The following is a 26,135-nucleotide window of genomic DNA, read 5'->3' on the forward strand; positions in this document are numbered from 1 at the left end:
GCGTGGGTACGCAGAACAGAAGAAGGAGAACTGCATGGGTACGCAGTGCGACGAAGGTTCAGGTGCGTACGCACAGCAAAAGTACGTGGCGCGATAGTATCTGTGAGTGCGTGGCTTCAGTAACAGTACGCGGCGCGATAGTGTCTTTGGGTGCGTACCTACAGTAACAGTACGCGGCGCGATAGTGTCTCTGGGTGCGTACCTACAGTAACAGTACGTAGCGCGATTGAAGAACCAGTGCGTGGGTACGCGGTGCAGGAGAAGGCTCTCTGCGGGTATACGCAGGGAAGCAGAAGGTGAAGTGCGTAGCGACGCAGGCCAGAGAAAGAAATACTGCGTATTTGTCTTAAGATCTTCTGTTTACTGAATTTTTCTGTTGATAAGGCATTCTGGGTTAGTTCTGTTACTGTTGATCTGGTTACTGCAGTTGACTGTGTAATTTACATGTACTTGATGATCATTTGATGCTTATGGATCCAGTTTGAAAATTTATGAAAAGTGGTCCTTGTAAGAAAAGAAGTAGGGGGTTGTAGCTCCCTTCTAGGAAAGACTGGAAAACGAGAGAGAGTTGTAGCTCTCTGCAGGTTGCAGCCTGTGTACTGGTAAAGGACTGCACCAGTACAAAATCATTGTAAAAGGAGTTTCTAATTTGAAAGAAGATAGAGACATATTGCAGCAGGTGGTTTTCACCCACATTGGGTTTCCACCTTACATCTGGTGTTCTTTGGTGTGACTATCTGTTTTTCTTGTTCATACTCATTATTTTATGGTACTCATATGAAAAAATAATTCAAAGTATAAATAAGGAAGATTTTTTAAAAGAACTTGATAATACTGATTCACCCCCCCTCTCAGTATTATTTCCAACAATGAGACTGAAACATTGAAATGGACTCGAAAATTGCATTCAATTAAAACAAAAGAGTATCGAAATGTGTTTTCATTTGATAAAAGAAAATAGTTTTGCTTTTGTCTTGTTTTCATAGAGGACACACAATTGAATGATGTTTGTGAAAACAACATGTATGTGAAAGTTTGACTACAGATAGCTCAAAAAAATGCATTTTAATATGTTTGTCTTATACATGCAGTGCATACACCATCTATATGTGCATTGCATAATCTCCATTATATGAACCTATTAAATCTAACAATGTATGCACCACACATAGTATTTAATATTTGAAAATTTCATTTACTTTAAGACACAAGTTAGGCCTGCATTGAGATTAATACAACTTTTGAGATTAATGAAACTTCGTTTGATTCAACATTGCAATTTTTAATTCTCAATCTCTAAGCTTTCTCAAATTTCATGAAAAATACAATAGTAAAAGACTTTAAAATAAATAAGGTATTTTAAATTTAGAATGTTTATATTTAAAAAGCTTAATGGAATGTCCTTTTGTACAAAACACATATCTCATTTGTATGTACCATAAATCATGCATATACTTATCACTTGATGCATTCTACTTATCATTTAAATTGAAACATACATCAATTGAAAAGTTGGTATGGGGAAATTGTAACTATTACAAAGTACCAACTAAATGCAATTTTACTTTCATTTCTTCATATTCATGAAACTAAATGTAAAATATTTAATAATAAAGCCATGAATCATGCAAAATGTACCATGTTTTATAATTCTCATTGTTGATTAAACTCACAAACTATGACTTGAAACCTTACATTGAACACAGAGTTCGAAGTTAAATAGAACAACTAAGCAAAGGTTGATCAATGAGAACTATGGTGGGTAATAATGGCATCCAAAATTTCACTTATATGTGACTACATTTCTTTACAATTTTGATGCATTCTACCTATCATTTAACTTGAAACATACATCACTTGAAAAGTTTCCATGGCGAAAATGTAACTATTACAAAGGGTATCAAAAATTGGGTTCTAAAACTCTACATATGTGAGTCATTCAAAGTACCAACTAAATGAAAATTTACTTTCATTGCTTCATATTCCTGAACTTAAATGTAAAACATTTAAGTATCAAACCATGTATAATGCAAAATGTACTATGTTTTATACTGTTTATTGTTAATTAAACCCACAAACTATAACTTGAAACCTTACATCAAACAAAGAGTTGGAAGCTAACTAGAACAAATAATAAAATTTTGATCAATGAGAAATTTGATGGCTAATAATGGAATCCAAAATGTGACTTATATGTGACTACATTTACTCACAATTTTGATCTATTCTACTTATCCACATTTTAACTTCATGCATTCTACTTATAATTTAACTTGAAACATACATCACTTACAAGCTTGGTATTAGGAAACGGTAACTATTACAAAGGGCATCAAAAGTTTGGTATTAAAATTCTACCTATGTGAGCCATACAAAGTACCGACTAAATGCAAATTTACTTTCATTAGTTCATATTCATGAACCTGAGTGTAAAACCTTTAAGCATCAAACCATGCTTCATGCAAAATGTACCATGTTTTATAATGCTGATTTTTTATTAAATTCACAAACTATAACTTGAAACCTTACATCAAACAAAGAGTTGGAAGTTAACTATAAAAAAAAAGAAAAGGTTTATCAATGAGAACCTTGGTGGGTAATAATGGCATCCAAAATGTGATTTATATGTCATTACATTTGTTCACAATTTTGATGAATTCTAGTTATCCACATTTTAACTTCATGCATTATGCTTATCATTTAACTTGAAACATACATGACATGGAAAGTTGGTATGGGGAAATGGTAACTATTACAAAGGGAATAAAAATTTGGGTTCTAAAACTATACATATGTGAACCATACAAACTACCAACTAAATGAAAATTTACTTCCATTGCTTCATATTCATGAACTTAAATGTAAAAACTTTAAGCATCAAACCATGCATCATGCAATATGTACCATGTTTTATAATGTTGATTGTTGATTAAAATCACAAGATATAACTTGAAACCTTACATCAAACAAAGAGTTGGAAGTTAACTAGAACAACTAAGCAAAGGTTGATCAATGAGAAAATTTGTGGGTAATAATGACATCCAAAATGTGACTTATATGACTACATGTTCTCACAATTTTGATGCATTCTACTTATCCACGTTTCAACTTCGTGCATTCTACTTATCATTTAACTTGAACATATATCACTTGAAAAGTTGGTATAAGGAAACTATAACTATTACAAAGGGTTTCGAAATTTGGGTTCTGTTGACGGTGTTGGACCCACCAACATGTTAGGGGATCTCCCCGGTAAGAAGTCCCAACTAGACCTCAGATCGTTCGCTGTAGGAGTCCCAGTAGTGGGGTAGTGCAGTATTTCCTTGACCTTGGTTTCGTGTAGAGGTGAGTAATATGTCTTTGTTGGTAGCAAGGATGTGACGTGCATGACAAGCCAAGGAAGGTGCATGAAGGGTTCTAACACACGGAGAGTGGAATAAGTGTGCCCCTTGGAAACTTCTGGAAATACATGGCTTGGAAGGGAACAGACGAGAAAAGATACATCACAAGTGGGAAGGAAGCGGAACTGACGATCCAAAGTGATGGTTAAAGCAACAACACATCTCAATAAGATTCATACATACATATATAGAAAATTCCATACAGACATGTGTAAGAAAACATATACATATATCATTAGAGTAACTAAGACAACTGAAATACAATGACATATGCATGAAATGTGCTAGCTCCATTATATTAAGAAAGTGAATGTTCCAATCATACATACAACCATGTCCAATTACTAGTCCGACAATGGAACATTACAGTCACTTCCGCCTTCTCCTCCAAAGAGATATACTAGCTCTGCACTTGGGAGAATCCAAGGCTCATTACAATACACTCCAAGCTTTCTCTAAGATACACCTATAGGAAGCTTGGCTCCCGAAAGCCTTTATAATGAGTTATGAGGTTCTATAAATAGAAAAGGGTAGGGTGACCCTTGACATTCCCCTTGTGACTCTTCACCTACCCTTATAACTCTTTAACTACTATATGATTGTTACATTCTACTATCGACACTTGGTCTTTCACTTTTACAAGATGTTACATTACAATCTGCACATATACCCATGTGAGACAAAATAGGCTTGAGAAAGCCATGGAAGACATTACTAAGACTCATATAGTTGTGGGAATACCAACTCTTCGACATCCTTATGATGATCGGCGATGGCGAACTAATGCTAAGATTCGTATTTTGTGATGGTGTCTGCGTGCTCAATGGTGACATCCTACTGAAAGTGAACTCTCGCCTCCATTGCATCTGGGTACACTGATTTGGAATTTTTGTCCAAATCATTTGATAACATGTGCATCATAGTCTTGAGTGTAGTTGAACTAGCAACATATTGATGCATAGTGTCAGCGCTGATCTCCAAGTCTGCACAAGTGGCTACACGCATCAACTCATCAAAGTACATGTCTAGCTCTAGTTGGACTTGGTTCTTTGACTTCACCTCAGTGAGTGTGCCAATAGATGGGATAGCATGCATGTGCACAATGACATCCATGCTTCTAAAAACTCGTGCATGTGAAGTTTTCAAACTGGTGATGAGCTGCGAGAGTTCCTCATAGTTTCGGATCTGACTCCGGATGTGTGCCTTCAACTCTATCGCCCTTGGCTTCATCACCTTTGGAATATGAAATGGGGCTCTTTTGTACCTCATTGTACATCTTTGTATGGGATCGACATTAGTGTGAAAATGTGATAAGATGTGTGCTCTCCTATCACAACGCTGCTGCCAACCATTGACATGGACAACTGACTTATGCACGATGCTAAATCTAGAATACAAAATTCGTATGATTGTCTCCAAGGACGATACTTCATCCAGTATTTCTCTCTTCAACTATGCTCTTGTGGATGATGTAGCCTATTATCCTCCCTGCTTGCTTGCTTATAACTCCTTAGCCATGCGCTTGTTCTCTACTATCAAGAATCGAACACTCGAGATGGTGGCTTCGGCATATGTTCTGGTAGCTTTAGCCAATTCCAATGGATGTTTGTGCACATTAGATATAATCACTTTCTCTTCAAAATGCGCATGAGATATGTGAACATCCAGAGTGGGTACTCTGCACGAATGCACAAATCTGTGTTGCGACTCATCGAAAGATATGTTGTGAATCTCTGCTTCTGGATTAACCTCAAGGATTTCTGTGTCTCCTTGATCACTTAGGACTTGATCTGCTTCCGGATCCAGTGAAGACGATGGTGTGACCTCTTGGTTTTGAGGCATGAGGTAAATATCCTGATCTGACTTTGGTTGAACCCTATCTGTATCCATCTGTTCTAACATATGTTCAATCTCTTGAGCTAAGTCCTTCTCCTGCAACTTCTCACCCTGTTTTCTTTGTGACAGCTTCTCGAATGAGTCGATAACCTACATGAGCACAGTTTTATCAATCTATACATGTTCCACATCCTACTGTGTCTATCCCTAGTGCACTTCCTTCTCCCTTTTTCGCAGCTCATGTTCTTCCTGGAGTTTCTATTTCAACTCTTGCAACTCCTTCTATGTTTCCTCCATATTTCGTTTCTCTCTTTTCCTTTGTGCAATCCTCTTGTCGCATTGTCATCTCATAGCCTCAATCTCCAAAGATGCTTTCATCACAAGTGGGTCTGCTTTGAAAACTTGCAACCTTTTTCTGCCTCTATGTTGTCAACAACTTTTCTCTTTCCTTTGTCATCCACATGTATTTTACCCTCTGTTGTTGTTAATGATGGTGCTCTCTAAGATGCCTCTTCTCTCTACTTCATTAACCATTCTACAACTGTGTTGACTAGTTCATTGAGTCTGGAGAAATGGTAGCAATATCTCCATGGGTCTTCCTCAAGCCAATGACATGCCCCGTGGATATAAGGAAACCACACTCTCGCATAGTGGTCCTTCCCCAAGCAGTGCGGGTCATACGGATTGAAACTTCTAGTGCCGAAGGTGAATCTTTTGAACTCCTCCATCTCGGCCTCAACATGCTTGAGATTTTGTATCTCATACAACCCAACCTACAAAGGAAGAGCAGGCCAAGGTGCCTTCTTCTTCTTGTGCAGTCTCGCTGAGAGCCCTATCGATATGTGATATGACACCTCTTGCATGACGAGCTTGTCCATGGAAAACTTTGGTAAAACATTTGGAGCTTTCTCTGCACTATACATCCATATGAAGGTGTCAAGGGGTGAGGCATACTAATCTGCAATGTCGATCAATTCCTCCATCGCTGCCTGTCACATGCAAGGTGGATCCTACTCAAATATCATTTTGTGCATTGGAGTGACAAAGTGGCATGAAAACTATGTGATAACTTTGCGGAAGCTGCATTCGCAGAACAATCTACAATAAGTGTGCATAGAGGTTTCCAAAGTTGTCCATGCCAAAATAAAACATGGGAACTACTGATGAGAACATACTGCATCCAGAATGTAGGCGGACATGTATATCTTCACTTGCTGACCCTTGGGCATATGCCAGGCTTCTATCACCTATTCCTTCAACATGAGAGTCAACATGTCAGACCAGTTGCAAGGTCTTCCTTCACTGGCTAATTGCTCCAACGTGATCACCCAACTCTGTGGGAAGCTCTCTATGCTCTCTTAGTTGTATAAGCGACATGAAAATATGACCAAGTACTGATATTCCTTCTGCAATTTCTTTGTCTTGTAAACCTGGCTGGGTGTTGTTATGAACTTGGCTCACTCTTTCTCCCATCTGTTCAAGATATCTCTTGAGTTTACACTACTGCTGGGTTTGTTGAAGGGTTTCTCCATTGTGATCACCGACTATGATATCCTAAAATTTATTTGCCCTTAAGGTATAAATATCTATCCCACTCACGCTACTTAACATAATTGTCTCAGGATCAATGTGTGAGGCGATCTAGTGGATCATGTTCGCACATGGAAATGCGGGATACATGCATGTAATCCGGTACAAGCCAGACTTGTGAATGTTGACATAAGCCCTGACGTCTTCCATATTTTCCTAAAATGTGCCTAAGAATATATCATTGATGTCCTATCGTTTCATCTTGATGTCCTTGTCTATGAACAACTTGGTTTCTTCGTAGATAGGAAAGCTCATAGACACTTGTTCAACTGCATTTCCAGCTCACTTTCGGCAGTGTCCTTTAACCATTCTCTCTTGGTGGCCATTGTACATGTATTGCTAAGAGCTAAACGAACAATTTATATACCTGGAGACATAGCAACAGTCATGGAAAGAAATCTAAGAGTTGAAACCCAAATCAAATTTGAGGACTAACATGCAACATACCTAGGTGACTGACAGTGAAGGTTGTGCAATTTTCATCAAAAGGCTGGAAGATTGACTGTCAAAAATATGCAAGGCATGGTCCAGGCTATCAGGAGGCTAACTCACTGCTTCAATTGCGTAATTCACAAACCAGCCTAGCCTTTTGAGAACTGTAACTGCGCAATGCATAGTTTCTAGGGTCGGCTGGGTACTACCTCCCAGAATTCTGCAGAACAAGCTTGGGGGTTAGTTTTGGCTAGATTTGCACATTTTCTTGAGGGAAGGTAGAGCCTTCACTCTCAAAAATGCACATTTATGTCCAGGCAAGGCAAGGCAAGGTTCGAACCAAGGTAGCCTAGACCCACCGATGGGCGACTGAAAAAATGAAAAGGTTTGAATGCACGGTGAGACTAAATGTAAGAAAGAGTGAATGATCATGCATGCAAACAGTGAGTGAAAGATTAAGAAAATAGGAAAGAATGCATGTGTGTGAAACGAGCCACCAAAACGGCAACCGTCAGTGAAAAAACAATGTCATGCATGCAACAATAGTGAAATGCAATGAAAAACTTGAAACAATGCTTCTACAAGCTAACATGCATTAAAATGACACCAGGTGCTCAAAAAAACCAACCAAACAAAATTCATAAAAAGACAAAATACAAAAAGCGATAGAAAAGCAGCGAATGACGTGAAAAACAAACTTACCTGGAAAAACTTAAGCTGAATGTGCTAAGACTCCTAGATGCGATGTGGGATGTTAGAGATCCAAGATTGATGTGAAGAATGAGCTCTGATCATCGAATAAATAAGTTTGATAAGGTTGAGGCTTATGACGTACATGCCATAAATCTAGGAAAAAGCGAAACTTGGAGGGAAGTTTCTAAACAATCTTTTCATGTAACCTCTAACTGCTAAAAATAGATCCCTAAACTCTAGGGATGCTTTTTTCTTTTTATGGAAAAGCAGCTCATGTATGAAAATCATGGTTGCTCAATCCTGGAGGGAACCAATCACCCTAAAAGAACATGCAACAGTCTACAAGCCTGGGAATGGGATTTGCGTAGATTTTGGGCTGAGAGAGGGTGGTTATCCCTCAGGCATTGCACAATTTCTGGAGTTAGTAGGTCATTGCCTCCTAGAATTGCACAATTTATGGGTTGAAGCCGAGTGTCGGGCTAAAGCCCAGTGTGGGGCTGGATTGCACAATTCTGGAGCCCAGCAGGATTGCGCAGTCTCTGGAGGGAAGTTTTGTTCCCCTCCAGAATTCTGCAATTTTCTAAGGGAGTATCTCAGCCAGAAAAATGACTAAGTTCGTAGTGATAGGCTACAGTGGGAGACAAATAAGTTGACATGCACAGGCTGGTAGGCCACTGAAACTCAGCTGAAGCCTATGTACTTGAAAGCGCAAGACATGTTACTAAGGATGGTTGATGAGGAGTCTCCAAAAAGAAGGTAAGGAAAAATTTTGGAGGGTGGTTGTAGCAACTACAACAGGTTCAAAAACTCTACATATGTGAGGCATGCAAGGTACCAACTAAAATGAAGATTTATTTTCATTGCTTCATATTTATGAACTTAAATGTAAAACTTTTCAGCATCAAACCATGCATCATGCAAAATGTATCATGTTTTATAATGTCGATTGTTGATTAAACTCACAAAATATAACTTGAAACCTTACACCAAATAAAAATATGGAAGCTAACTAGAACAACCAAGAAAATGTTGATCAATGAGAACTTTGGTGGGTAATAATGGCATCCAAAATGTGAATACATTTGTTCACAATTTTGATGCATTCTACTTATCCACATTTTAACTTCATGCATTCTACTTATGAATTAACTTGAAACATACATCACTTGAAAAGTTGGTACGGGGAAACTGTAAAAAGGGTATCAAAAGTTGGGTTCTAAAACTCTACTTATGTGATCCATACAAGGTACCCACTAAATGTAAATTTACTTTCATTGCTTCATATTCATGAACACAAATGTAATGTCTTTAAGCATAAAACCATGCATCATGAAAACTGTACCATGTTTTTTAATGTTGATTGTTGATTAAACTCACAAACTACAACTTGAAACCTTACATCAAACAAAGAGTTAGAATTTAAATAGAACAATCAAGTGAAGGTTGATCAATGAGAACTTTGGAGGGTAATAATTGCATCCAAAATGTGACTCATATGTGACTAGATTTGTTCACAATTTTGACGCATTCCACTTATCCACATTTTAACTTCATTCATTCTACTTATCATTTAACTTGAAACACATGTCACTTGAAAAGTTGGTATGGGGAAACTAAAACTATTACAAAGAGTATCAAAATTTGGGTTCTAAAAGTCTACATATGTGAACCATATGAAGTACCAACTAAATGCAAATTTACTTCCATTTCTTCATATTCATGAACTTCAATGTAAATCCTTTAAGCATCAAACTATGCATCATGCAAAATGTACCATGTTTTATAATGTTGATTTTTCATTAAACTCAGAAACTATAACTTGAAACCTTACATCAAACAAAGGGTTGGAAGCTAACTAGAACAACCAAGCAAAGGTTGATCAATGAGAATTTTGGTGGGTAGTAATGACATCCAAAATGTGACTCATAAGTGACTACATTTGTTCACAATTTTTATGCATTTTGTTTATCCACATTTTAACTTCATGAATTATACTTATCATTTAACTCAAAACATTCATCACTTGAAAAGTTGGTATGGGGAAACTATAATGATTATAAAGGGCATCAAAAGTTGGCTTCTAAAACTCTACTTATGTGAGCCATACAAAGTACCCACTAAATGTAAATTTACTTTCATTTCTTCATCATGAACTTAAATGTAAAATATTTAAGCATGAAACCATGTATCATGAAAATTGTACCATGTTTTATAATGTTGATTGTTGATTAAACTCACAAAATATAACTTGAAACCTTACATCAAAAAAAGAGTTGGAATTTAAATAGAACAACCAAGAAAAGTTCGATCAATGAGAACTTTGGAGGGTAATAATGGCATCCAAAATGTGACTTATATGTGACTATATTTGTTCACAATTTTGATGCATTCTATTTATCCACATTTTAACTTCATGGATTCTACTTATCATTTAACTTGAAACATACATCACTAGAAAAGTTGGTATGGGGAAACTTCAACTATTACAAAGAGTATCAAAATTTGGGTTCTAAAACTCTACATATTTGAGACATACAAAGTACCAACTAAATGCAAATTTTCCATTTATTCATATTCATGAACTTAAATGTAAAGCCTTTAAGCATAAAAATATGAATTATTCAAAATGTACCATGTTTTATAATGTTGATTGTTGATTAAACTCACCAACTATAACTTGAAACCTTATATCAAACAATGAATTGGAAGTTAACTAGAACAACCAAGCAAAGCTTGATCAATGAGAATTTTGGTGGGTAATAATGACATCCAAAATGTGACTCATATGTGACTATATTTGTTCACAATTTTGATGCAATCTACTTATCTACATTTTAACTTCATGCATTCTACTTATCAATTACCTTTGAAACATCCATCACTTGAAAAGTTGGTATGGGGAACTGTAACTATTAAAGAGGGTATCAAAATTTGGGTTCTAAAATTCTACATATGTGAGCCATACAAAATACCAACTAAATGCAAATTTACTTCCATTGCTTCATATTCGTGAACTTAAATGTAAAACCTTTAAGTATCAAGTCATGCATCATACAAAATGTACCATGTTTTATAATGCAATTTTGAGTAATGATTGTTTTAGACATCTACACCATGATAAGATTCATGAATACAAAATCTACCATATTTTGTAATTTCCAATTTTACTATTCATTAAACAACTTCACAAAACCTAAGAATCAACCCAAATCCATATTATATTCTACTAACATTATAAGAATCGTCATGCAAAATGTATAAACTGCAAGATTTGCATATTAAAGATCAATTTGTAATAAAGAGTTCTATTTAAAATATGTCCAAAATTTATATCATTGTAAAAGAAAATATAATAAAAAGAAGTTGTCAAATAAAAATATGCATCAAAGATATCAATTCATAATAAAGAGTTTTACTTAAAATATGTACAAAATTTATATCATGATAAAATTAAATATATTACAAACATTGTTAGATAAAAATATGCATCAAAGAGAATCTCAACACAATATATGATCTATCATCATCCTCACCCTCATGGTTGCCCTGCACAATATGTGTAATATGTATATATACATAAGATTGTGTACTTTTAAATTAAATTTTAATGTATTAAAATTAAATGCAAATTTTATCATTAAAACAAAATTATAAAAGGTTTCAAATTCCATGCAATATCGTGTGGTGTTCCCCCTCCATTGTGCCCTCATGAATCCATGTACAATAAATCCCTATATTTGTCCTAGGTTTCAAATTCCATGCAATACCTCGTGGTGTTCCCCCTGCATTGCGCCCTCATGGATTCCCTATACAACACATATACATGTATATATTAAAAATTTAAAATTTCACATGGAAATGCATAAACTCACAATATTAAAAAAACAATTAACACGTTTTTCCAATTATCTATATGATCCTATCCCCATAGATGAATCCATCATTAATGTCCTTGGAGAAGAGAAATTGTCTCTACAAACCTAAAATTTGAAAAATTTGAAATTGTAAGATATAGATCTCAATTTTTAACTAAACTTGCTTCAATTTATAACAAAACAAAATTGAAATATTCAACTTATGACAAGAAAATATTTGGCACATCTCCTAATAGGGAGGAATAGAGTTGTGTTGCATTGAAAATGCCAAATGGAATGGAAATTTGTTAACATTTAATTATGTAATTATTTATTTTACAAATATGTCTTCACAATACTGATATAATAAAAGTAAGTTAATATTATCAACATGTTCTTAAAAAAACTAACATATATCAACATATCTTCAATTGACTCTGGACCCAACAATGTCATATTATCAAAGTTTTCGTTCAACAAACAACTTAACTACAAATGGTGAACATATGATACATTCATGTTAGAATATATCTGAAATCTTTTACAAAATGTATGTGAATCAACATTAACACATAGTGGTTGCATGCCCTCTTCCTCATGACCACTTAGGTCTTGCCAACCATCATGAAAATTATTTACATACACGTTAACCTCTTCCATATTCATATTATCTATCTCCACATTTGATTTAAATACGAAATTAGCATGTGCATCATCTCGTGCTCTTTGTCGATCTAGATCAACATCATTTCCATTCAATGCAGTTTGTATATTGTCTATAATGGCAATCCTTTCTTCTCTACCAATCAGAGAAGTGGCATCTATCTCTGACCAAAAATTTACTAGACGTGGAGGTTGGGGTACCAAAGGAGGTAGAGGACGAGGCAATTCAATATCCCTTAATGCACCCTTACCTTCATATATCCAACCTTTTCTAGCACCATAAAATTCATATGGAAGGTCAATATAATTAGGTTTCATACCAAAAACAAATCTGCATAAAATAATCGAGCAAAAGAATGTTGAACCTTATCATTCCATGACATCTTTCCATAAGCTGCAAGGAACCTATCATACAAATGGTGGGTTCTTTCAAGGTTCTTGAAATATATCACCTTCAACATCTTTCTTTTCATCCCTTATTTGAAATTAAATATAGATTTGGCATGTGCTTTCGTAACTCTCCTACTTACCTCAACCCATTTATTGGGACCCATCATTGTTTCCTTTCTATGTCATCATATCTATAAAGCCATTAGTTGTTGGCCAAAGTTTCTTGTAAATATAAAGACATGTACTTAGAGAGTGCAAAACTATTTCTAAGCTTTCTCAACTCTCCGCAGGGAGCTCCAACCTCCCAAGATCATTCTTCAATTTTGAATAATGAGTTATGCACCCCTATAATGTACACTGTTGGATGTTTCTTTCCCAAGGAATCTCATCCAAAATATTAGATGTATAGGTGGTAATTCGTGTATGGTCCTCTTCTTGAATCGCCCTCCTTCTCCTGTGTCGACTTTGTTCAACATTTTCATTCCCTCCTTCAATATAATTACATAAATATTAAAACATGTCAGTGTATGTATTGATGATGATGTGAATGATGGTCCTCCGTTGATTGATTTGATACTCTCATTGACCTAGTGAGAGAGACTCCTAAAAAGATGGAATTTATTCTAGATTAATAAAGTTAAATTGACAAAAATCAATTTCAATATGTATGTACATGGTGCTACGAATATCATTTAAGTTTTCACATAAAATATATATACCATGATAATGATGTAATGAATGATGGAACTCCCTTGATTCATTGGATACTCTCCTTGATCCATGACCAATCTTGTCGACATGCATAGAAAATCTCCCTCTAGTAAATGTTGAATTTGATTATGAAGCTAAATTATCATTTCGTGAGGATTAACTTGCAAAGCCCAAGTATGGTGAAGATGAAAGTATGAAAATTTTGTTACTAATACAATAATAGGAGGAACAAAAAATATAAAGACAACAATCAAAATTGTTGAAGCTTATGAAACAATGGAAGAGAAGTTGAGATATTACAACTATCTAGAGAGTTGCAATAATTACTTCCAACAATCAGTGTGCCAAGGTGTTGTAGCATTAGCACTTAGGACATGTTATAACACCCATTCTCTAGTAATGTTACAACATTGGTAATGTTGTTGCCACAACACAAATGATGATCATTTCTCTAGTCATGTTGCAGCATCCATGTTCTGGTCATGTTGCAACATCGATAATGGTCTTACAACAACACAAAGGTATTGCAGAACTGTAATGTTGTTGTAACACTGATATGTTAGAGGTGGGATAATGGTGTAGTAACAACATAGAGGTTTTGTAGCAACACAAAGATATTGCAAACACAAAGGAGTTGCAACACTGATGTATTTGATCCTTCACCAACACCTATGAGCTTATCTTCAATATTTCTCATGCTCATTACTAGTTGGCATAAAAAGTCGATTCTTTCCTTAATGCATAATAATGAACACTAAAGATGATATAATCAAAGAAATATTATACTGTGGTAAAAAGTGCATTTTTGTGAGAAAATGGGTTAAAATATGGTATGGGGATGGGAAAAAGGTATAAAAAAAGGTAACTAATGGATGCTAAAATGATGCCAATTTAGGCACCCATGAATATGATATAGAGAGAAAGAGTAGAGGAGAATAGGAACAACGGAGGATTGACAATCCGTTCAAAAATGGACAACTGTTGTTTGATTTGATAAGTAACATTTTCATTGCCTAGAATGTATGATCCCAAGGGTTTCATATTTCCATTCCTTTCACAAAATGTCAATACAAATCATATTTCCTTCCATATTGATGTTTGGGTCATAAACTATGGTCTTGTACTATACTTGGAATAATTGACAATAGGTACTAATGAGAGACAGACACCTTAAAAACAAAGGAACCCCTTGCATAATATCTTTTATCTACAAATATGCATTGTGAATTTTAATTCCTTCATAATCTTGAAATAATAACAAAATAAATATCATTTTCTTTAACTTCAATCATCATTAGTTTTAGTAATCAATGTATTTATGTAAAGGTTGAATAATGTTAGTAAACTTGGTTTATTTTATTAATTTTCTTATTATCTTTTGAAATATCAGAAATTTCATAATATTTCAAAAATACTTTTATAAATTCTCAAAAGATATACCATTTCACATGCACCCATTTTAAACAAAATAAAGGGAAACATTTTTCAATAATCCATTTTTTTAAAATATTATACATTTCGAGCTATTTCAATTGTTTTTTTTTAATTATAAGATAGTAATTATCTCACCTATATAAAACTCTAGTAATATTCCAAAAACCTCTTCCAATAACATTAAAATAAAAAATATCAACCATTTCACAGTATTAAAAAGGATTAAAACTTTTCAATGATTACAAAAATTGAAGATATATGGAACTAGATATTGAAAGCAACCCAACAGTAAACATAATAAACTCTAAAATATGCCTAGAAATAATAACCCTAAAGTCTGGAGAATGGATCAAAATGGAGGCAAGTTAAATTTTAAAATTTTTGTTTTTTAAACCAAATTTTATGTAATCTAAATTCCATGAAGTGTTTTTTCACACATATGACTTAAAGTCACATCACCAGCCTATAAACTAGGACATGATTGTTATGAAACCAGCTCACAAAAAGATAGAAAAGATAGATCAATGCCTTAGAAATAAGCCTCTTTGAGGGGGAACCTCCTTTACATTACACAAATGAACAATTATTAGATGATACAAATGACAAGACCTCCATTTTACATATAGGGGTCTAAGGGATCATAATATAATCAGAGCCGACAAAACAATAATAATGTAAGGGCACAACGATAAAAATAGTGGGCTACTATGGGGCACAATAACAACAATATGGGTACTACATGGTCACAACAATATAATAAGGGCGTTGTACTAATAATAATAAGGGTTTACACTAGTAGTATAGGGACCTAACATGCCCCTCTCCTTCAAAAAGTGTTGTCCTCAACACTTGAGTAGTTCTCTATGCCTTTGTATAAAATTATCATCCTTCCATGTGGAATCTTTAGTAGGTAAGTTCTTCCACTTGATGAGATACTCTGAACTTGATCAATTTCATAGTTGCCGACTTCTCGTTTTTATGAATGCTTTAGGTTCCAATATTATTTTTCCTTCCTTGTCAAGTTTTGGAAATATTGTTGGAACTGGGATCTTCGACAACTTTTGAATGAGTTCCCACCTTGCTTCTCCATTCTTCCATTCATCCCTTGCTTTTTTATCAAATTTGGTTGGATAATTATACCAACATCTACCATTTCTGTAACCATATGTTCAATTTCACTCCTTTGGGCATATGGATATCTATAAGGCCTGATGTTTGGAGGAACACTTCCTGGAATCAAATGAATAGCATGATCATGATCATGAATACGTGGGAGACCTTTGGGAGTCTCGAATACCTTGGAATGATTGTCCCAGGCTTTTTGGAGATTTGGAGAAATAGATGTTTTCGATGTGGGAACCATTAGTGAACATAATTGTGCAATTACGCCTCATTGTTCTTTCTTTATAAGATTTGTCATTCCGTTAGAGCTAATTATCTTTCACTCTTTCCCTATGATACCCCTTAATTCAACTTCCTTTCCTTCCAAAGAAAATTTCATGAAAAGTTCTTGAAAATTAAAATCTATTATACCCAAGGATTGTATCCATTGGACTCCTAGTACAACATTAGCACCACCCATTGGAATGGAAAACATTGGGCTATTCAATACATATTCTCCCATGGATAGCTTGATATTATGACACTTTCGAAAGCAATTTATGGTTCCTCCACTTACAACTGTCACTTGACACTCTAGTGCTGGATATAGGAAGCAATTCAATTCCTTGGTTATCTTACAATGAATAAAATGATGGGTACTACTCGAATCAATCAACACTATTACATTTTTTGTCTTGATATGTCCTTCTATCTTTATAGTTTGACAAGTGGTAATTCCGACCAATGCATTACAAGATATGGTTGGATTCATTTCCTATTTCTTTGGGGTTGGTTCCTGGTGAGTATCCTTTTCTTTTGATGTTTCTTGATACTTTTCTTCCTGATATTTCATTGCTTGAACCTTCTTCTTCTTCATATGTCCTTCTATCTTGACAGTTTGATGAGTGATAATTCCTACCATTGCAATACAAGATATGGTCAGATTCATTTGTTCTTTCTCTAGGGTTGGTTCCTAGTGTATATCCTCTTCTTTTGACGTTTCTTGATCCTTTTCGTCATTAGGAAGCCTTTCTTGTAGCAGCTTTGTCCCACCTTCCTTCAAACCTTCCATGTCTTTCTTCAAACCTTCCATGCCTTTCTTCCAATATGCTTTCATACCATTGATATCAACTTCCATGGCATAGATAAAAATATTTTTCTTTTTCTTCTCTAGAATATCATTTACACTTATATTTAATTTTTGAAAGTCCTCAATGTGCTATGCCATTGAACCCTTTTGTTTGAAATTTATCAATTGGTTAAAGAAGGCGTTTCTCTTTGTATCCTCATAATGTGCTATCATTTCTTCCGTGAAAATTGACAACGTGACAAGTGGTTTACGAGAACAAAGCCCTTTATACCATAAAAATTGATTTGTTTATAAATAATTAGATGCAATACGTACCTTTTGTAATAGTGGTATAGCATGTAGATAAAAATATTTCTCCATCTGTAGTATCCAATTTACCGGATCCTTGCCATAAAACTTCGTCATTTCGGTTTTTCTTGATTTTAGGAGCTCGATCTTGAAATGAATGTAACTCTGTAATTTCGGATCTTTAAGTTTTAAAATTTTGGCCTATAATATCCCTCTAAATCGTATTTCTAAATCCACAAGTTGGATGGCAATTGGATTTCTGAAGAAATATTTATTCCCAATCTCTCGTGATGACCTAATTATAGACTAGTTCATTACAGTGAACCTGTACGACGTGCCCCATGTCACTGTTTCAACCTTAGGTTATGAAAATTATACCCAAACAAAATAATTTCGTCCTCTTTCTGTAATTTCTTACGAAATTTTTATCCAATGTTCAGAGAGAAGGTTATGATGATTTTCCAAGGTCACCTGTTTAGGATGTAATTCGGGAGTTTGTAAAATCCCTCAGTTCCTCAGATCATATATCCTAAAATATATTGAGGCAAGATCTAAAATTTGGACCTACAGTTCTGCACCACTTCATCTAAAATGGGTTTTATTTTTAGCTTCTAAAACGTCGTAGAAAAAAAATTATAGCGAAACTTCCATGATGACCTGTTTGCAGCAGTGAAAACCTAGAATCCAAAGCTCTGATACCAAATGTTATGAAACCAACTCACAAAAGGATAGAAAAGATAGATCAGGGCCTTAGAAATAAGCCTCTTTGAGGGGGAAACCTCCTTTACATTACACAAATGAACAATTCTTAGATGATATAAATTACAAGACCTAATTTCTATATAGGAGTCTAAGGGATCATAATATAATCAGTGCTGACATAACAATAATAATGTAAGGGCACAACAATAACAATATGGGTACTACATGGGCACAACAATATAATAAGGGGGTTGCACTAATAATAATAAGGGGTTACACTAGTAGTATAGGGACCTAACAATGACAGCCAATCCATCTTGTATACCATTTTAACCAAGCACACATGTTAACATACTATCACATCAATATCATATGTTCTAAGTTGTCACTTTACTAAAATATATTTATTAATTTGAGGTTTTATGGAAGCATTGGATAATATTGGTAATCTTGTTTAGATTAATGTGGGAATTAGATTTGCACTCGAGGTATATCATATGTTTATTATCCTCACTGTCTATTCACCATTGTATTTAGTGTACTCGTTGTCACTGATATTCTGCTAATATCATTTGCATTAACTATGCACTTATGCTTTGGTTGCTTACTTTGCAATGTACACTTAGGGACTTGGTGAGGGGCCTACGAACTTGTTATTATTATTATTATTGAATATTCAAAGGTTTTCATATGTAAATATATTTAGAAAACAACTCATTCAATGTAGTTTAGTATGCAACAAGCTATTAACTAGGTTATGGGATGGATTGTGAGGATTAAAAGTGTAGCAATGTTAAAATAAATGCATAACTTTACTGAATGGGAATTTATTTAGCAGGTGGGTGATTTTTAATTGATATTGTTACTATAGTTTGTATTTCATCAAATTATAATTTGATTATGGTATGGGCCTAAGAGTCTAAGACCAATTGAAAAAAAAAATCCTTCTTCTTTTCTTCTTTCTTCTTCTTTTTTCTTTATCTGTAATATGGAAGTATTGATGTGTTAATGGTGTTTGGTGGTTCATTTGCTTCTAGAGTTTATATCAACCTATCTGGTGCATTGTTGTGATTGGATCATTACAATTAGCAAAGGACTAGATCATGTTTGGTTACTATTTTGATACTAATATGTGTCAATTCAAATAGTTAGTTCACATTGAAGTTCTTGGTAGGTGATAAAAATATGGTGCCTACTGAATTCACTAAAATGAGGAGGCATAGGTGTATTAACATCCAATGTAAATTCTGTTTTCTAGTAAGGTGGCCATTCTCCATAGACCACTATATAGGATGACCTCCTATTATTAGCATTCATAACTAAAATTCTTATTTAAAGCTAATTTCATGACTATACAAACCATTATAGGAGATGAATGATCTCATTATTGTTATCATTCATAACGAAAAATCCTTTTTTAAAGTAAAGAATGACATTATAGTGGAGTGTTAATCTCTCATTATCATCTATATGTAAAATTGTATTATCATTCCCTACTAGCCTAGAAAATACACTTCTATATGGATCACTATGACTTGAACTATATTGTTTACATCCCTTTATTGCAAGAGAAATTGAGAAGTCAAATAAGAATTTATAGCTTTCATTAAGATAGGAAAAAATTATGTTTCTAGTTCATATGCTCATTGCACCTTACTCCATAACACCTTGACAACATCTCAATAACATCTTGAGACAAATTACACAAAAAAATCTCGTTATGTGTTTTTTCGCATATTTAAATATCATTTTTTTAGGATGTCGACAAATAATCTATCATCGGAGACACCAAAATACATTTTCTCTTTCCAATTTTTGTGGCATTTTTATCACAATCTTTAGAGCTATAGATTTGTTTAATTTTCAAATATATAATCATAGAGTCCACAAATATCGAAATATTACAATTACTAGCTGTAACCGAAAGGACACTCCAGCGCCCTAATTTACAGGCTCCAACATGAAGGATGCTCCAACACCTTGTTTACCAACTGCAAACGAAAGGATGCTCCAAATGCAAAATGGTTCATGACTATTCCAATACATTCATTGGTATATAATTAAGGAACAATGTTCTAAGGTTACACCACCATGAATTAATGGAATCTAGATGAATAATTTGAAGTGTAAGTCTTGCAAGTAGTACAATACCTATTTTTTTACTATTGTGCAGTCGGATTGGCAAGAGGATGAGGCACCCGAAAAAGGAATCTACAATGCCAACAAATTCTTCTAGTGTCAATGACGTGTAATAACTCCTCTAGCACCTGTTGCCGCTCAAACTAGAAGGGGTACTAAAGGGGGATCCTTGAAGGGTTACTACTAGGAAAAGGGAAAAAATGGAGCAATAACCCAATGTCACTTCAGCTAAGGCTCCCTTTTATTTATGGAATTTCACCCATGGGATGAGACCCATTATGATGAAGATCACTAAATGGATAGACCAATGATAGGGTGGGGGATGATCCTAGAAGCCTATTCACAAGAGAGGATAAAATATGTGGCTTGTTTTCTTTGGAGGTAAGGTTTAAAGCTCTCTAGCAAGGACTTAAGGGGAAACTCAAGGTTCTAGATTTAGGGTATGTATCTTATAATGGAGGATCCTAGGCCATGAAGTTCTTGTGAAAGCTTGGATTCCCAGTGATCCTTGAAGAATTACCCTTAATAGTGTATGGGACCACATAGGGCCAAGTGGACCAAGGGAGTAGGTCAAGGGGGTAGGGTTTAGTAACCAATGATATGCTTGACCTATTCCTAAGGGGGAAAGGGACCAAAGGCATAATGTTTAATGCAACACAATGCAAGGGTCCCAATGAGTCTTCTAGCCTAAGGAAACCAAGGGCAAGATTCAATATCAAGGCTAGGGCTTGAGATATGTCAAGATACCACTGTCATAATTTCTTCAAAATTGGAGGGCACTTAGGAGACAAAGCATCGTAGTAGGGACCAAGAGATCAAACTTTTTTATGGGTGGTTTGCAAGATAAATGATTCCCTATAAGACATAATGGGGCTAGGCCTAGAAAATGAGAGGGAGTATGATGAAAAGAGTTTAAGATGATTACCATTGGTGGACCCATGCCTAATCCTTTAGGGAGAAATAGAGTTAGGCATAATTATGAATATGCACCTTCGAATTTTCTAGGTCAAGGAGGCCTCAAAGAGAACTTCGCTTGGCACTAGGGAAGCAAAAAAAACAACTTCAAAGAATTTATACTTTGTTTTGCAAGATAAATGGATTATCGAGATGAATTTTGGTAATGAAACAGCCCTAAGAAAATTCATTCATTATACACGGGCCATACATAAACCATTCACTATCCATAAAAAATAAATTCCACAACTTCGCATAAGAGATGTAATAAATAATTCCTAGTATAGCGAAATCCCAACAACAATGTATGTGAAAAAATTAAAAAGAAAGAATAAAATTAAAATACACTTACATGTATAATAATATATCCAACCACCCAAAAAATTTCCATCAAGAAGTTCCATGACATATGAAATTTATCTAAACATCAAAATTAGTCCTCCAAAAAGCATAATGAAAATCTCTAAAGAGATACAAGTTCCAAATCCAAGTGATGAAGCTAAAATGAATCCTCATCACTTGTATTTATACACTTCTAATGAGTTTGATTTATATACTTGGGCCTACATTATCCCCTAAGATAAAATAATGCACAAAAAAACTAACGTTTGGTGACAAGCCCACCAAACTAGCTCATAAAGGGGATAATATGTCCAAGGTACATCCTTCAAAGGGTGGTGGCATGTGATAAAGAGAAGAATGGAGTAGGGAATGAAAGAGGAAATCCTTAGCCACATGTTGGGGGACCAAGGTAGCTAATAAAAGGGAAGCCCACACTTGGGTATATAATGTATAGGAGGGAGAAAGTGTGGTGCATGAGGTGCTCTGGCCTTGATTTTTCCACCCTTCTTTATATGCCTTTTTCCTTTTATGAATTTTCTTTGATTAACTGCTTGAGGCTCAAGGGATAAGAGCATGATGTGTAAGTTATAGTAGTGGATATCCCCTTTAAGGTAAGATGTTTCATTTCCCACTAGGGGTTCGGACAATCATGAGTTCCTGAATGATAAAGTAGGCTCATCTAGGGCCTATAGGAACCAGTGTGATGGCCATGATAATGGGGTAGAGATCATGTATTGGCTTTTGCACACGTGGTACATTTTCCTGTTGAATGTGGTCAAATAATATTTTTACTTTTCTTTTCAGGTGCATCAACCTCTAGGGAATCATTCTAGGACTAAACCAAGGTGTGGGAAAAGGGAGGGGGAAGGCTAACCCTATGTTGACCCAGTGAGGAATGTGGACGCGGGTGGGAAACATAATGAATGGGTTTATAATTAGTGGAAGGGGAGTGCTATGTGTGGATGAGGGTGCAGGACCACGCAACTAAATAAGGGGTTTCCCATGTAGTACCATCCCTAGAGCCAAAATGTCAATAAAAGAGATCCCACACCACTAGGGTCCAAGGCTAACATCCAAAAGAGGTCTAGGGAACAAGGGAACATAGCTAGCCCACTCTTTTTGTCGAATCTCCCCATTACTCCATGACTCGAAGTATTCATCATAATAAAACTATAATACTCAATTACCAAATGTCAAGGCATACGTTTAGGTTCAGGGGGCCCACCTTCAAACATATGATCATGAAATGTGGGTGGGGGGGAAACATGGATGGCTCTAGTGTTCAAAGAAATGTCACAACGAGCTAGTTGGTTGCTCCAAGGGGATATTGGATGTCAGTTTAGGATCATCTCAAAGAATTTTTTTCTATTAGGGATATCACCCATAGAATGGTGGGTAACATCTGGCTCCAACTGGGATGTGATCTTTGAAAAAGTGGATGAAACTACTTGAAATGGAGGTCACGATAACTCCACCAATCTCTTGGTTACAACAAATTTATTACTCGCACATATGATAGATGAAAAACATGGGGCAACATGCTTTCGTGATGTCTTAAGATCACAAATGCTTGGGTTAAACACATAAAATTGACTCATATAAATAAATTTTCAAATGCAATCTTTAAGTGTAGTTAATCTATCATTGGAAATATCATATGAAATTAGTTCTAATGCAAAAATCATAATGCAATGCATCCTACTCTAACATTCATATAGTGCAAAACTAGTACTAATTGTAATCATAAATCTAGGGAAACCAACATATCATCAAAACAACATAAATATTCCAGCCTATATGATTACTCATGTAGAAAATGCCAAAGCAAATGTGGATAGAATCACATGGATGATAAGGTTAGTGGGAGGAATGAAAATAGAATTCCAACAAATAGGTAATCATGCGAGAAGAGGTAAGAAAATGATTTAATCTAGTCCATGAGATCCTCTCTCCTAACCAAAATATAGAGATGTCAATTATTAGGCTCATAAAATTTTGATGGATGGAAACCTCGGGCATATTATTATGGTCCTTATTATTTATGACATTATTCATGGCCTCTACAGGGTTATGATTAGTAGGGAAGGGAGATTGATAAGATGGAGAGAAACAAGTAGGTTTCCCATGACGATCACACTGTAAAGGGGAGATTATAGATTGATCATGATCTTGAGGGGGAACCTAAGGACATAAATAATATTCAGCAAGTGGTTCTTCCTCGACACTACACTCAGAAAGTGGAAAGGGATCAAGGTCACTTGAGATCATATGAGAGCAAGTCTGGAATCACTCTCAAAATGATGAAGAATAAAAAAAGGAAAAGGCGAGGGTGGAGTGTTATCTCCAATAGGTTTCTCTTCCCCAAAATCATTATCTGGAGGCTTAGGTGACATTAATATGGAATCACGAGGAGGATAGGTGGGAGCCTTATTTGTTTCCTTACTATTGACATCAAAAATTTTGTTTTCCTTAAAGAGAGAATCAATTTCTTCCAACTATCCCTTTTCATGCTAGGGAAAATAATAGTTCTCCTTCACAAGGGTATCAATGGATATGTGATCCTAAATAATACCCGAGATAGAGGGAGGACCAATTTCAACCTCATCCTACTTGTCGGTGTCATAAATGGGAGCATAATCAAATTGATTAGGACCAACAATTTCCCATTTCTCCTTTTCAATATGGAATTAATCTCTAGTGTCATATTCTAACGGGAAAATGGGATCACCTTCCTCAAGGTTCTCAAAAGGATATTCATCAGTACTAATATCCTCGAGAAAGGTAATATTGGTCTCAACATCATCCTTTTTTTCATGTGGACCTGACGAGGACTCATCTTCATTACTTAGATTCTCAATGTCTTGATGATGGTCAATAAAGGCTTCCTCTTGGATACTTAATGTAGGGCATACTTGAAAATGTCTAAGAAATCCATCAATGAACTCCTTAATAGATGATATTCTCTTAGGTTCATGATCATGCATCCATGAGTTATGAACACAGAGAGATCCCATGAACAGCAACATAAGTACATCTTGGTGAACAATCCCTTCTCTTGAAGCATGTGCATTAAATATTTCTATGTAGTCAATAGAAGAGAGTGGATCAACATCAAACAAGGGCACCCCACTTACCATCCTTCTCGTGACATGATTAGGGTGCCCAGGGATGCTATCAATGTCGAAAGTTATAAATTTATCAAAGAAAGACAACCTATTTCAGATATACATGCAAAATATGTAGGAGTCGCCAGGGTAAATTTAAATATGCCTAGAAAAATTCTTGCTTCACCCTACAAGAATCAACCTTAAAGTTCAATGAAGAATTAGGGGTTCATTCTTCCAATGGATTCTCCAATAATCTTATGTCAATATTTCGTATGGGGAACAAAACACACGTTTTGTTTCCCAAACAATGACACCAAAAATGTTACCACTGAAACTAGAAGGTGTCCTAAAGGGGGTCTGTTTGAAGGGCTACAATTTCATTTGTTAACATGAAATTGTTCGGTAGGAAAATACTGTATATATTTTAGACAACATTTCAAAATGTTAACAAACTTTTTTACATTACACCTATACATCTACTATATAGTGGGCTATAGAGTGCCTCTTGGTGTAATAAGTTAATTGTGCTAACATGAAATTGTTGTTTGTGTTGCTATGAATGTTTTAACTAGTTATTAAGACATATAAGCAATTATGTTTTTTTATACACGCAGCTAAATATCTTTACCATGTCTTCTAATTGCATTTGTCAAGCTTTTATGTCTCTCATCTAGTTGTCAAATATTTTCTTGGTTAAGTATATATTATGGTCATTTTATAAAATGACTTGTTTATTGAGTGAGATGGGTATATGGTTTTGTAATTTGAATACCATTTTTTTATTATTCAATCCATGTCATAACACATGTGTCTGTAGGATATTAAAGAACACCTCTTATCTCTCAAGATATTGATAAAACCTTCAAAACAAATCCCTTTGTTAAACCCCCTTGATAATACATTTTTATAATGAAAATAACCCCCATTTTTAATTGACGTTCCCTATTTTTATAGAGTACCCCTTTTTATACTCTTAATACGTGTAAACTCTCCATACCTCGCATCTCCCCCTACCTTAATACCTAAAATATATTGAGTCTACTTTCCATAACTTTAAAATTCCATGAATCAATGTGATAAGATATTGGTTAATAATATAAAGCCCCAATGAACTTGACATACTAACAGTAGTATGTGATGCAATATATGTTTATGTGCTAAATCATACACATAATATAAACATGAGGTTTGTAAAGTGATGAATTTCGCTACCACAAAGTGAACCTTATATTGAGAAACATTGGAAATGACATCTGGTCATTTGACATCTAGGGAATTCCTATTTTGAAGATGCTCATACATAATAAAGTTTTCTCTTATGAAATTTCGGTTTACAATATTTTTTCCAACAATTATTTTAGTATTTTTGGAAATGTTTTGTTTCTTAACAATATTGTTTTTTTGTGGT

The 26,135-nt window shown here is 34.9% G+C and overlaps 1 pseudogene; it reads right to left on the reverse strand.

Moving 5' to 3' along the window:
* LOC149187355 (uncharacterized) overlaps positions 1–24,757 on the reverse strand; it is a 196,206-nt pseudogene extending 171,449 nt beyond the window's left edge.
* Positions 24,758–26,135: the final 1,378 nt, after the last annotated feature.

The sequence above is a fragment of the Pinus tabuliformis genome, chromosome 3_1, assembly GCF_031772625.1.
Source record: "Pinus tabuliformis cultivar Carrire ecotype Pingquan chromosome 3_1, CPIR1, whole genome shotgun sequence".
In the NCBI taxonomy this organism is placed as follows: domain Eukaryota; kingdom Viridiplantae; phylum Streptophyta; class Pinopsida; order Pinales; family Pinaceae; genus Pinus; species Pinus tabuliformis.